The sequence below is a fragment of the Equus asinus genome, chromosome 17, assembly GCF_041296235.1.
Source record: "Equus asinus isolate D_3611 breed Donkey chromosome 17, EquAss-T2T_v2, whole genome shotgun sequence".
Taxonomy (NCBI): domain Eukaryota; kingdom Metazoa; phylum Chordata; class Mammalia; order Perissodactyla; family Equidae; genus Equus; species Equus asinus.
The window spans coordinates 13915058-13931086 of record NC_091806.1 but is presented as its reverse complement, the minus strand read 5'-3'; the positions used below and the strand labels follow the sequence as shown (position 1 = coordinate 13931086).

Below are 16029 nucleotides of genomic sequence, written 5' to 3'. Positions count from 1 at the left end.
AAAGAGAAGTTGTTATTAATAGCACAAATACACAGTTCATTATTTATTTATTTTTTTTGAGGAAGATTAGCCCTGAGCTAACATCTGCCACCAATCCTCTTCTTTTTGCTGAGGAAGACTGGCCCTGAGCTAACATCCATGCCCATCTTCCTCTGCTTTATACGTGGGATGCCTACCACAGCATGGCTTGCCATGCAGTGCCATGTCCGCACCCAGGATCCAAACCAGTGAATCCCTGGCCACCGAAGCAGAACATGTGAACTTCACCGCTGTGCCACTGGGCGGGCCCCCAGAATTCATTATTTAATTACAATTAGAGTTTATTCTTATATATATTAATTATATACATTATTTATGCAATTATAGTTCACTCTTTAGTTAAAATTATCATAATTCCTGTGAAGAAAAGAAAAATTTGCAAGAGATTTATTAAAATTTCTGCATACCAAGGAAATTAACCTTAATGTCAAAGAACTCTTCATGGTGAACGGCATACTTATTTAGTAGCAGATATGATATTTCCTCTGCAGAGCTTCACCATAGAAATTATCATCTGTGTATTTCTCAGCATATGTTAGTGGACTCAACATGGGAGTTATGATTCTATAAAACACACTCAGTAATTTGTCAATAGCGAAGGTCTCTGCATGTCATGCATACGTGAAACACAGGGAGTAAAGAAGAAGATTCCCACAGGTCTAGAGTGTGTTCTGCCTCCATTTTTGACTAAGATTCTTTAGAGATTGTAAGACGACATCAAAAGACATGAGTAAGAGCAAAAACACAACAGTGCTGATCAGTCCTCCATTAGCCAACTCTAAAGCGAAATGATACAAGTGTCAGTACAGATGAGTTTCAATAAGGGGTATATGTCACAGGAAAAATGATCAATGACATTGGGACCACAGAATACGGGCCCCAAAATAGTGGAAATTTTAATTACTGAGTGTAGAAAACCTCCAGCCAACATACCACTAGCAACACAATACACACCAATTACCTCATGACAACCAATTAATACAAGGGCTTACAGATGGCCACATAGCAGTTAAAGGTCATCACCAACAAAAGAAAGATCTCTGATTCAACAAAAATGTGCTCTGTAACGGGCTGGATCATACAAGGTTGGAAAAGTAAAGTATATCCCAGAGAACAAGTCTGAAATATTTCTGGTGGTAATGAGAGAGGGAAAAATGCCATCCATAAATGAATAACTAGCAAGAAAAAAGTACATCTATGAGTTCACTGTTGTACTGACAATTATAGTCATGACAATGAGCATGTTGCCCACCATGGTCAAAACTTAGAAGAGCATGAACATAACAAAAAGGACATTCTGCTCCTTTGGATTCTGTCTGAAGACCAAGAGGAAAAAATAAGACACATTGTACCTTGCTTCCATCTAGCCTTTATAGCAGCTGACTTCAAATATTAGAATCACTTTACTTATAAGATAAGAAGAAAAAACTATTAAATGCATTGTAAGTTTAATGTTATATTAATTCACTCAATTAAACAAAACTCTGTATGGAGTACATATTTGTGTCAAATGTGTCATAGACATTGTGATCACCAACTTTAATAAAACACAGTTATCTACCTTGAGTGATCCGAGGCATAAGGGTGGTCAGTCAACTCCTCACCAATATAATAAGTGTCATGATAAAAATATTCACACAATGCTGAAGTGTAAGAAGACATCAGTCAAACTGGCATCAGAGAAGTCTTCCCTCTTGCTTTAGCTGAGTTTTAAAGGAAAAGTGAAATAACAAGAGAAGATGGAAGGAAATTCCATGAAAAGGTACATCACTTATAAAGTCAAAACATATAATGTTTAAGACCTATTGAAGGTAATTTACATATTTAAACTGAGTAGGTCAAGTTATGAATGTAAATTCACTGCCCTGTATTCTCTCAGATCTCTTTGAGACCTCTTTCCTAGGCCTTTTAGATGGATATATCTCCTTTACCTGAACAAAAAATGCTGCAGCATTCCAATTATATGTCTCCAGTGCCTATCTCTGCCTAATTTTCAAAGATGTATATGCAACATCTCCAATTTTTGATATCTTGAACTAGATGTGAATTTAGCAATATAAAAGTACATTTTAAATTTTCTACAATAATCATGGGTGCTCCTCATCTCATTAAATGGTACCACCTTCCATATAATTGCTCAGATAGTACATCTCACAGTGTCCTTCACTCTTTTATAGCTCTCGTATTACTTAGAGATAACTTTAACAAGCCCTGTTGACACTACTTTCTAAGATATCACAAATCTGATCATTTCTCAACACTTGTTTTCTTCCTGGTCCATTGCAGTAGCCTTCTGCCAAGTCTTCACACTCTCATGGTGTCCTCCAACAATTTCTTCCCTGGAAGCAGATCAAATGATCCTTTCAAAATCGTATTGTGATTATATCACTCCACTTCTCAAAACTCTACAGTGGATTCTAATCTCAAGAACATAATTTAATGTATCACATTTAATATTTACAGTGATAAGGACTATAATTCCCATTTTATAGTTGAGGAAATTGAGACTAAGAATATCTAATCAATTTTCCCAAGGTCACACATTTCTAAGTGATAAGACTAAGATTGGAATCTAAGGTTTTTCTTTTTTTGGGGGGAGAGGGAGGAAGATTGTCACTGAGCTAACATCTGTGCCAATCTTCCTCTATTTTGTATGTGGGACACTGGCACAGAATGGCTTAGATGAGCAATGTGTAGGTCTGCACCCAGGATCCAAACCCACAAACAGTGGGCCATCAAAGCAGAGCATGTGAACCCAACCACTACGCCACTGGGACAGCCCTGAGGAATCTAAGCTATATTTACTTCAAAGTGATTTAATTTCTTACGTATGGAAGAATTTCAAACAATTGTAAAACCGGGTTCCTCTTTTGCCTGTTTGTCTTACCTTGTGGCAGCTATTTCACAATCTGAAGAAAGACTTTTTAACACATTCAGAGGACCTGGAATTCTTCCTTCATCCAGTGTGACAACAAAGGACAAAAAGTTACATTATGACTTGAGGATATATTTTGCGTCACTTGGCTATCTGTCCATTTTCTTCACAGAGTCTTCTGATCATTTGGAAGATTGGTTTTATTTGCACTGTTGATTATTTAATAGGATTTCCATGGTGTGCACATAAAAACAAAAATTTATCACCTTAGGATAATTAATCAAAAGGCCATCAAATCCTATATTTGCATAAGAAGATAGCAACTAACCATTTCCCAGGGAAATTTTTATGGAGTAGCTTCTTTCCTACTAATTTCAAAATACAAAATACCATTTAATTGTTTAGTCTTTCTTATTCTGTTGTATTCGTATGGCCAGGCTATTTGACTTAATATTCTGAGAGACATTTCGTGCTTTTATTTTTATGGCATGCTTTAAGTCTAACAATGGACCTCCTGAAAAGTTCATATCAGTTCTTAAGAGGACAGAATCTTCTTTCCAACAGTGACAAATATCATTGGGCATTTTATCCATTCTGATCATACTTATCATTCAGTCCTAGAATTGGCATATGTCCAAGACTAATTCTTTCTTAATTAAATTCACTACAATAGGACACAAAATTAAAAAGAACATTTGTATGTAAAGATACTACTAGCCCAAATCACATAATTAGCATCAGAAAGATTTAAAATGGAGGGGAAAAAAACCTTGAGAACTGTTATAAGTCTATTGCCACTCAAGAATAAAATGTCAGCCCAAAGGCAAATCTAGAAAACTTAGAAGTGAGTTTGCTTTTATAGAAGAAAACAAGTAGTTAGGAGAGGCTATTCTAAAAGAAAGTCCCTTGGGGAAAGTAATGGGGAGGCAATGGCTTCTCATTGGCTAAGCTGAAGCATTTCTCATTGGCTGGGTTATTGCCAGGCGGGGAGAGAGATCTTTCCTCAGTAGTAAAGTAGTTTACTTCCTCTTGAAGATGCAAGCACAGGTCTCTTCCTGTTTAGTGTATTTTAGCATGTATGATAGGGCATGAGAGTTTCACCCACAGGCTTCTAGACTCCTTTTATTAAGGTTTCTTTTATTTATTTCCACAACAGGAACTGTGCTATGAGTGAAGACACAGCAACTAATAAAACAAGAAAAAAAAATATGTAAAAGGTTTTTCCTGTATGGGCTTTACATTCTGATGAGAGTGTCAGACAATAAAAAGGGGAAAGTTTAATAAAGTAATTCTTGTCTTACGCAGTGCTTGCATGATACTGAACAGGGTGCTATGACAGAAAATAAGAGGGAGAATTCTATTACGGATAAGGTTATCAGAGAAGATCTTTCTAAAAAGGTGATGTTCAAGCTGAGATCCAAGAGATGAGAAGTTGCTACCATTGGAAGCACTGCTACATGTACTAAAATTAAGTAAAAGTGAAGTAAAATTATCTCACCACACAAATGACGTGATCTATATGTAAAAAACTAAAAATTTCACAGAATTTTTTATTGAAGTATCATGTTAGAAAGAACTGATGAGGGGCCGGCTCCGTGGCCAAGTGGTTAAGTTCGCGTGCTCCACTGCGGCGGCCTAGGGTTCGGATTCTGGGCGTGGACATGGCACCGCTCATCAGGCCATGTTGAGGAGGCGTGCCACATCCCACGACTAGAAGGGCATGCAAGTAAGATATACAGCTGTGTGTGTGTGTAGGGGGGGGAGAGTTTGGGGAGATAAAGCTGGAAAAAAAAAAAATGATTGGCAACAGTTGTTAGCCCAGGTGCCAATCTTTAAAGAAAATAAAAAGAAGAAAAAGAAAGAACTGATGAGAGTGAACACACTTGACTTGTTCCTGATTTTAGTGGAAAACCTTTCAACATTTCACTGTTGAAAAGGATGTTATCTGTGGCATTGCCGTGTATGACATTTATTATGTTGAGGAACATTCCTTCTATATTCAATTTCTTGAGAGCCATTTATCATAAAAGATATTGAATTTCTATACTAAATCAGAATGACTCAAAGAGGAAATTAAGAAAACAATTCCATTTACAACAGCATCAAAAAGAATTAAATACTTAAGAATAAACTCAAGCAAGGATGCAAAAGGCTTGAACACTGAACACTAAAAGTGTTACTGAAATATATTACAGAAGACACAAATAAATGGAAAGACCTTCACAGACTGTAACATTTAATATTATTAAAATGTCAGACTACCGAAAGTGATCTATAGATTCAATGCAATGACTATTAAATTCCAAAAGTGTGTTTTGCAGAAATAAAAAAATGCATCCAAAAATTCACATGGAGTCTCAAGGGATGCCGAAGTCAAAACAATCTTCAAAAAGCAGAACAAAATTGGAGGTCTCAAATTTCCTGATTCTAAAATTTATTACAAAGATATGGGAATCAAAACAGTGTGATATTGACATAAAGACAGACATACAGACTAATGGAACAAAATAGAGAGCCTAGAAAGAGAACTTTGCATATGTTTTCAAAATATTTTCAAGGTTGGTGCCAAGAGCATTCAATGAGGAAAGGACAATCTGTTGAACAAACGACTTGTGAAAACTGCATATACAAAAGCCAAGGAATTAAACCGAACTCTGAACTTATATCATATACATAAATTAACTCAAATGAATAAAAGACATAAAATACAAACTAAAACCATAAACTTTAGAAGAAAACATAGAAGAAAAGCTTAAGAACACTTGATTTGGCAATGATTTCTTGCACATGACACAAAACGCACTGGCACGGAAAGAAAATATAGATGAATTGTATTTTATCAAATTTAAGCACTTCTATGAATCAAATGACACTCTAAAAGAGTAAAAATGCAACCCACAGAATAGAGGACAATCTTTGAAAATGATTTATCTGATAGGGTATTAATGTGCAGAATATATGAAGAACCTCTTCATCTCAACAGCAGCAAAAAACAAACAAGTGATTAAAAATGAGCAAAGGATTTGATTTGAAATTTCTCCTGAGAAGATATAGAAGTGACTAGTGAGCACATAAAAGGATGCTCAACATCACTAATCATTAAGGAAATGTAAATCAAAACCAAAGTAAAATACAGCTTCACAACCACTAGGATAGATATTATAAAAAGACAAACAAAAACAAAAACAGGAAAAGCATGTAAGAGAGAATGTGGAAAAACTGAGACAATTTTGCATTGCTGATGGGAATGTAAAATTATTTAGCTGCAATGGAAAATGTTATGGTAATTCCTGAAAAAATTAAGCAAAGAATTATCATATGATTCAACATTTCTACCTTTGGATATATTTACAAAATAATAGAAAGCAAGAACTCAAAAACCCTGGTATTTCTAAATCCATTTTCATGGCAGTGTTATTCATAATAGTCAGAAGGGAGAAGCAACCAAAGTGTCTGCTGACAGAGAAATGTGTAAAAAAATGAAGTATATTCATATAACGGAATATTATTCAGCCTTGAAAAGGAAGGAAATTCTGACACATGCTAAAAAGTAGGTTAATATGTGATACATCATCTTAAGTGAAATAAAGCATTCACAAAAGTACAAAGACTGTATTATTTCACTTACATGAGGTACTCAAAGTTGTCCAATTCATCAACACTTAGTAGAATGTTGGTTGCCCGAGGCTCAAAGGGCGGGAATGGGGAATTATTGTTTAATGAGTGTGAAGTTTCAGTTTGGGGAAGAAGAAAATTTCTGGAGACTTATTGTCATCGTGTTTTCATAGCAATGTGAATTAACTTAATGCCAACAAACACATATAAATGGTTAAAATTTTAAATACTGTTATATATATTTTATCACAATTTAAAAAATAAATTTGAGAACTAAGGTGACTGCATTGATAGGTTCATGATATGAACATAAACTATAGCAAAATATCTCGAAGTGTAGGCAAAGACCATTGGCTTCAGATACACCTGGGTAATTTATTTAAAGCTTGGATATGTCAATCCAACAACAAAACTACTAAATTTAAATCTTTATTGCTGTGTCATGATGATCTGCATTTTACAAGAATCCTAACTAATTTTGATACTACATTAAAGTTAGACAACCAACTGGGAAATGCATAAATCCAAATAGGATATTTTTATAATGATTTATAATTTCCTTCTTGGACTTTTTCCTTGAAGTGCCTATATGACAACACCAACATAATTTTGATAAGTAGTGTTCATTTGGGCATGGACCATAGAAATTATCTTCTTTTCTTTTCCCCATTTAAAGGATAAATTCATTTTATATTGTTATAGTTATTTCTCAAAATCACTTTTTAAATCTAGAACTGTCTCATAGTATGTTTTACCTCCAAATTTCAGAGTGTATACGTTTAAGTAGTTTAACAAGGGAGTTATCATGGTATAAACCACATACATGGCTTTATCAATGAAGAAGGCCATGATTGGGTGCAAACATATAAATTTTCAGGGCACACAGACTAAGATGACCACAGCAATGTGAGAGACACAGGTGGAGAGGGTGTTGCATCTTCCCTCCAAGCTATAAGTGCTTAGAAAGTACAAGATGACCATATAGGAGACGAACAAGAGGAAAAAAAATAACACTGTTGGCAGCAACAAAGACACCAAGGGTATGAGTGTCCACGTAGATGAGTTTTGATAGAAGGTTTAATTCATGTATGAATGGTCTATGACATTGGAGCCACAGACGGGCACCCAGACTGTGACGAGGATCTGAATGGTTGCAAAGACAAAGCCTCTGGCTCAAACCACTTGAAAGAGGAAGCCACATCCCTGTAACTCTTGATGATGTCATTGTACAGGGGTATGCAAATGGCAACATAGTGGTCATTAGCCTCCACCATGGGCAGAATGATCTCAGCAGCACCAAAAGTTGCTCAGCAAAGATTTGAGTCATGCACTTGCTGGAAGAGAAGGTTTTTCTTACACCTAAAGTGTCAGCTAGCATTTTAGTGACCATGGGTGAAGAACAGCAGCTATCTATGAGGGATAAGTAAGACAGGCAGGAAATGGAAGCACTACCCAAAGGTATAGAAGATGACCTGATGAACGAAAAGAGGTAGTCTTTTCAATATTCTAAAGATATAAACTCTTCCTAAATTAATCTTCTTAAATTTAATCTTATTGAAAATAATAACTGAAATTTGGTTTGTCATGAACCTATTTTAAACTCATTTTAACTTAATTGTAAGCCTACCTTAAGTTTAAACTATTTTCTTATTAAAATTTAAACTTCTTATTTCATTGCAGACTTAATTTTGAAACATACATATGCAAGATTAGATGTAATCCTGAAAAATAATAGTAATGAGGGACTGCTAGTCTTATCACATACCAAAATGTGTTATATAATATCACAAAGTGATTATGTTGTGTGTCAATTGGTACCTGAATAAACAGATCAACAAAATACAGTAGGGTCCTGACGTGGATCCAAACATACATGGGACTTTAGAAAACAGTAGTCAAGATTTCAAATCAGTGACAAAAAGTTAATTAAGCAACTATGAAAAACAACTAAAATTTAGAAAAATAACTAAAATGTAATCCCTATTTAACTCCTACATCAAAATAAATTACAGATCTATCAAAAGTTTTAAAATAAGATAAAGACCACAAAATTGGTTAAAAATTAAATAATAAATACAGTTGAAGATTATTTTGGTAAGAGTGAAGATGGGAAAGTCTTTTACAGAAAGATACAGAAAGCTAAAAAAAAGTTAAATAAATGTGTATTGGAAAACATTTTACATGCCAAAAGCATTCTACATAGTATAAACAAGCCAAAGCCATAACACAAGCCAGAAAAATAGTAATGACATAAACAATAGTAAAAAGAATCATTTTAGTGTGTAGTTAACTCATAAAAATCAGTATGCAAAAGATCAATTGAATAAAATCGATAAAAGATATTAATAGACAATTCACAGATAAATACAAATTATACTAAACGTGAAAAAGATATTCAAATTCAATTACATAAAAAGGATTATGATTAAAGTATAAAAATGAATTAAAATAACTTTATTCAGAAATCATATGCCATAAATATTTATCAGGCACTGCTTGTTGAGAATGTGGACAAAAGTATTCTCATAGATGGTGGGCAAGAATGCAGCAGTTAGTACAACCTCAAGGATGGCAGTTTGGCAATAGCTGTGAATAGCAATATTTCATATACATATGCTATCTGACTGTTCATTCAAATATGTATGTGATAGGTTCACTTCTAGGAACTCATACTTGCACATAATCAAAAACATTTATTTCAAACTTATTTGTCATAGAAAAAGATAAGGAAAAACATGAAGTGTGCATACATTAATTTTATTATATGTTTATAATGCAGGATTATACAGTACGAGAAAAACTAAGAGTTAGATCTATATGGACTGGTATGGAAATATCTTCAAGATGTTGCACTGTAAAAGCAAATATTTACTACACAGAAAAAAACACCTAATATATTTGAATAAATTTGCATTTTCAAAGTTTACAACTGATGAATCTTAAGAAACAGATTCAATGAGTGCTTTTGGGGAAGAAGACTGGAAACTAGACTCAGGAAAAACTACCCAAGGGTATAGAAGATGAGCTGATGAAGGAAAAGATGTATTCTTTTCAATATTCTAAAGATATAAACTTTATACCTTTATATATGGAAAATTTATTCTACAATTTACCCTTTTTTTTTAACAAAAATTAGCCCTGAGCTAACATCTTCTGCCAATCCTCCTCTTGTTGCTGAGGAAGACTGGCCCTGAGCTAACATCTGTGCCCATCTTCCTCTATTTTATATGTGAGATGCCTGCCACAGCATAGCTTGCCAAGCAGTGAGTAGGTCTGCACCTGGGAGCCGAAGCAGAGAACCCCAGGACACTGAAACAGAATGTGCAAACTTAACCACTGTACCACTGGGCTGGCCCCTACTTTATCCCATGTTTTGCAGTTATCATTTTTACTACTTGTTATTACCCATTACAATTCATTTTTTTCTTTAAGAAACTAGAAGTATTACACTAATGATTTTGTATATATTGAAGCTGAAATTTTATAGAGAAGATAGAGTATATTGCATTGAATATTTAATAATAAGAATTAACTTAAGTGACAAGAATCTAAATAGAAATAATACTGAATCTCAGAAAGTAGAAAAAAAGAGAAATGTATAAATTGATTAAAAATAAGGTAACTGCATAAAATATCCTCACTAATTCATTACATATTATTTACTCCTTGCTGTATGGGCATGACATCTTTCCAGGTGAAATGATAAACAAGACATTATAGATCTTACCTTCTATCAGGGAGAGAAACAGTAATTGGGAGCATAATCACATAGTTCTTTCCTTAATTATAATTATCACAAATTCTTTGAAGAAAAGAATGCTAGCATGAGATTTAGGAGGAATTCTGCATTCCAAAGAAATGGACTCTAATGTCAAATAACTCTCTTCATAGTAGACAGCACACTTATTTACTAGAAAAAATAGCATTTGTTCTCCAGAGCTTCTTCATAGCACTTGTCATGTCTGAATTTCTCAGAGTATAGATTGATGGGTTCAGCATGGGAGTTATGACTGTATAAAACACACTTAATGATTTGTCAATGGGGAAGGTCTCAGCAGGTCTTGCATTTATGAAAATACAGGGAACAAAGAATAAGATAACCACCGTGATGTGGGAACCACAGGTCTGGAGGGCTTTCCGCCTCCCTTCCTGACTAAGGTTCTTTAGAGAGTACAAGATGACACCATAAGAGATGAGTAACAGCAGAAACACGATTGTGCAGATCAGTCCTCCATTAGCCGCAACTAAGAGGGCAGTGACATAGGTTTCAGTACAGACAAGTTTCAATAAGGGGTACATGTCACAGAAAAAAATGATCAATGACATTGGGGCCACAGAATGGGAGCCCATAAATGGTGAAAAGTTGAATTACTGAGTGTAGAAAACCTCCAATCCAACACACTACTAACAGCATAATACACACCCATTGCCTCATGATGGCCAAATAATGCCAGGGCTTACAGATGGCCACATAGCGGTCATAGGCCATCACCAACAGAATAAATACCCCTGATCCAGCAGAAAAATGTGCTGTAAAGAGCTGAGCCATACAAAATTGGAAGGACATTGTATTTATCCCAAAGAACAAGTCTGAAATCAATCTTGGGGTAATGGAAGAGGAATAAGTGACATCCATAATTGATGGGTTAGCAAGAAAAAAGTATATTGGGGAGTCTAGTGTCCTACTGAAAGTTACAGTCACAACAATGAGCATGTTTCCCACCATGGTCAAAATGTAGACAAACAAGAAAATAGCAAAAAGGACCTGTTGCTCTTTTGGATCCTGTGTGAGGCCCAAGAGGACAAAGTAAGTCACATTGTTCCTTGATGCCATCTAGTCTTTATAGGTGCTGACTTTAGATATTAGAAGCACTTTACCTACAAAGCAACTGGGAAAATTTTAAAATTTATTATAAATTCAATATTGTGTTTGTTCGTTCAATTTATAGAATGTGTGCAGGTAACTATTTGTGTCAAAAGTGTCATAGACTGTGATTACCAAATTGAACAAAACATAGTTGCCTACCCTCAGTGATTTGATACAGAAAGAGGATCAGTTAATTCTAGGCTAATGTAGGAAGTACCCCTATAAAAATATTAACACAATGCTAAAGGTCACAGTGTAGGAAGATAGCAGTCAAACTGGAATCAGAAAAGGCTTCCCAGAGGAAGCAATGTTTTAGCTGTTTTAAATGAAAAATGAAAGAGCAAGAGAAGATGGGAAGGGATTTCCATGAAAAGATGAACTATGAATAAAGTCACAAAAGTGTAATATTTGAGAACTATTTAAGGTAATTTACATATCCAAAGTGAGTAGATCAAATTATGAATGGTATGTCACTACCCCGGATTGTCTTAGATCTCAATGAGACCACCTTTTTAGGGTCTTTACATGGATATTTCACTTTTCTGAGACCAGTAAGTTCTGATGCAGTTGAGTTTTATGTCTCTAACCCCTATACCTCCACTAATTTTCAAACATGTATATGCAACATCTCCAATTTATAAATCACTAATGTGATGTCAATTTAGTACTTATAAAAATAAATTTTTAATTTTTCACAATAAACATAGGTGTTCCTGATCTCATTAGATGGCGCCAACCATCTGTGTAATTGTTCAATTAACATCACAGTGTCTCTCACTCCTTTATTATTTTCATGTTACTTACTGATAGATTTAACACACTGTTAACTGTACTTTCTAATATATCACAAATTTAATCATTCTGCAACCCGTATTTTCTTCCTGGCCTACTTCCATAACCACCTGCCAAGTCTCTCTGCTTTCATTCTGCCTTCCAACAATTTCTTCTGAAGCAGCTCAAATTACTCTTTTAAATCCTGTTGTGATTTTTATCCACTATTCCTCAAAACGACAGTGGATTCCAATCACACATACAATTTAATATACCCTATTTAATATTTATAGTAACAAGAACTGTAAACCCCATTTCATAGTTGAAGAAACTGAGGTGCAGAATATCTAAATAATTTTCTCGAGTTCACACATCTTTAAGTAATAAAACAAGGAGTGGAATCTAAGTTTGATTTATTTCAAAGTGATTTAATTTTCTATATAAAGAGAAATTCACACAATTGTGAATCCTGGTTCCCCCTATTTACTGTTAGCTTACCTTGTTCGCCATCTGAAGGAAGACTTTTTTAACCCACTCATAGGGACCTGGAATTCTTCTTTTATTCAGAATGACAACAGAGGACAAAAAGCTGCATTATGGCTTGAGTATATATTTTATATTTTGTTTCATTCAGCTGTCTGTCCATTTTCTCCATGGAGTCTTCTGGCTATTTAGAAGACTGCTTTATTTGCACAGCAGATTATTTAATAGTATTTCCATGGTGCATACAGAAAAACAAAAAAAGTATATCATGTTATGATAATTTATCAAAAAAGCAAGCAAATCCTAGCTTTGTATAAGAATAGTTACTAGCCATTTCCCAGGAAAATTCTTCTAGAGCAACCTCTTTCCTACTAACTTCAGGATAGAAAAATACCATTCAATTCTTTAGTCCTTCTCATTCTGGCATGTTGGTACAGCCAGACTATTTGACTTGAGATTTTGAAAGACATCCTTGTGCTTTTTATTTGGTATTCTTTAAGCATAACAAAGGACCTCCTGAAAGTTCATAACAGTTCTTAAGAGGAGAGCATCTTCTTCCTAACAGTGGAAGGAGTCATTGGACATTTCATCCCTTTTGATCACATTATCATTGGGTCCTAGAATTGGCATATATCCAAGACTAAGTCTTGCTTAATTAAATTCACTGGGGTTTGCCACAAAATTTAAAAGAACATTTGTGTGTAAAGATACTACTAGCCCAGATCACATAATTAGCATCAGAAAGATGTAACATGCAGAAAAAAAACTTACACTATTATGAGACCATTGCCAGCCAAGAATAAAATATCAGAGGGACCAGCCTTGTGTCCTAGTGGTTACGTTCACATGCTCTGCTTCAGAAGCCCAGGGTTTTGCCTATTTGGATCCTGGGTGCAGACCTAGCAGCTAGCACCACTCATCAAGCTGTGCTGAGGTGGCATCTGACATAGCAGAACTAGAAGGAACTACAACTAGAATACATAACTACATACCGGGGAGCTCTGGGGAGAAGAAGAAAAAAAGATTGGCAACAGATGTTAGCTCAGGTGCCAATCTTTAAAAAAATAGATAAAATATCAGACAAGTCATTTTGTTCCAGTGAAGATTAATTTATCAAGTATTTCCTCACTTAGCATAGCAAGTTTTTGTTTCCTTTTATTTAATACTCAATTTATTGTCTTAAAGTGTCGTAAAATATGTTAATTATTGTCACACATTTAGATTTAAAAGCTAATTATTTATCCAATTAATAATTACTTTTTAAAAAATTAAGACCATCTATTTTATGCTGGTGTCAACTTAAAGAGCAAATTTGCCTATTATTTCAACCTCAAGATGAGTTTATTTGTGAATAGCCAAAGGTATTGCAATCTGAGATGTGCATGCTGTGGCAAACCATACGCAAATCTGGAAAACAAAGGAGGGAAGTTTGCTTTTATAGAGGAAAAGGAGGGCTATGAAGGAGCTCTTCAAAAAGAAAGTACCAGGGGGAAAGTAACAGTGCAGTGAGGCAATGGCTGCTCATTGACTGAGTGATGGCATTTCTCATTGGCTGGGCTGTTGCCAGGTGGGGAGAGAAATCTTTCCACAGTAATAAAGTAGTTTTACTTTCTGTTGAAGAGGCAAGTGCAGTCTCTTCCTGTTTGATATATTTTAGGATGTATAATAGAGCATGAGGAAAGTTTAATAAAATAAATATTGTCTTCAGAGATTCTGAGACAGCAAACAGGGTATTGGGACTGAAAATAAGAGGTAGAATTCTACTATGCATAAGGTCATCAGAGAAAGCCTTTCTTAAAAGGTAATATTTAAGCTGAGATCCAAAAGATAGGAGGTTGCTACCATTGGAAGCACTGCTACATGTAATAATACTAAGTAAAGATTAACAAATTAAGTAAAATCATCTCACCTAATAGAAGACATGATCTATAAGTAGAAAATTAAAAACTTCATAGGCATTTTTATTTCAGTGCCACGTTGCAAAATAACAGTGAGAATGAGCATACTTCTCTTGTTCCTTAATTTGGTTGGAAAGCTTTAAAACTTTGCCTACTGAATATGATGTTAGCTGTGGATTTCACCTATATGGCATTTACTATGTTGAGGTATATTCCTTCTACACCCAACTTGCTGAAAGCATTTTATCATAAAATGATGTTGAATTTCTATACTATATAGGAACATGTCAAAGAATAAATTAAGAAAACAGTCCATTTATGAAAGCATCAAAAGGAATAAAATACATAAAAATAACATTAACCAAGTTGTCAAAGGCTTGCACACTGAAAATGCCAAATGTTGCTGAAATATATTATAGAAGACACAAATAAATGGAAAGACATTCATGGACTGGAAGATTTAATGTTATTAAGACCTGAGGGGATGGCCCGTAGCCAAGTATTTAAGTTTTCATGCTGTGCTTTGGCAGCCTGAGGTTTCGTGGGTTCGGATCCTGGGCATAGACATGGTGCCACTCATCAGGCCATGCTGAGATGGCATCCCACATAGCACAACCAGAAGCACTCACAACTAGCATATACAACTATGTACTGGGGATCTTTGAAGAGAAGAAGAAGAAGGGGGGAAAAAAAGATGTCAAACTACCTAAAGTGATCAATAGATTCAATGCAATTGCTATTAAATCCCAAAAGTATGTATTGGAGATATAGAAAAATACATCCTAAAATTCACAAGGACTCTCCTGGGACTCAAAATAGTCAAAACAGTCTCAAAAGAGACTGACATAACCAGGACCTACAGTCACACTTAGCATCAACACATACCTTCTGCTATGATGTAATAGGAAGTACACCAGCTATGAAGAACTTCTGCTAAAAAAAACTGAGCTAGAATCCATTCAAGCCTTTAGTTCTAGCTACTAGTAGCTAATAGGAAATATCAAAAAGTAAGGAACAACTTAAACAATATTATAATTAGAACTCAAACAATTTTAAACTTTTGAATATTCTATAAGACAAATGATGTGTCATCTAATAAATCAATAGCTTTAAAATGGAAATTAAATTGATTAATTTGTGATTAAAAATAGGTTGTCACTAAAATGGATTAAAATGAGAGAGATGAATATTGAAAAATAAAAGTGACCTGAGAGAATACAAACTAATACAATGATTGTGTCTTGTTTTTCCGGTGAGAAAACCAATCAACAATAAAGAGACCACTTTCAGAAAAGGAAATAAATAATTCTATTAAATACAAGTAGTCTAAGAACAATAAGTAAAAGACCAAGATTTTCAGATTGGCTAGATAGCATGACTCAACAATATGCTTGCTGTCTACAAAAAAATCTGTTGAAACATAAAGACATAGATAAGCCAAAGTGAGTGAATGGATAGCAATATACCATGCAAACACTGAT

The 16029-nt window shown here is 34.6% G+C and overlaps 1 pseudogene; it reads right to left on the bottom strand.

Annotated features, from left to right (window-relative positions):
- Positions 1-10432: 10432 nt before the first annotated feature.
- Positions 10433-11363, bottom strand: LOC139040860 (olfactory receptor 4A47-like; annotated as a pseudogene).
- Between the last annotated feature and the right edge of the window lie 4666 nt (positions 11364-16029).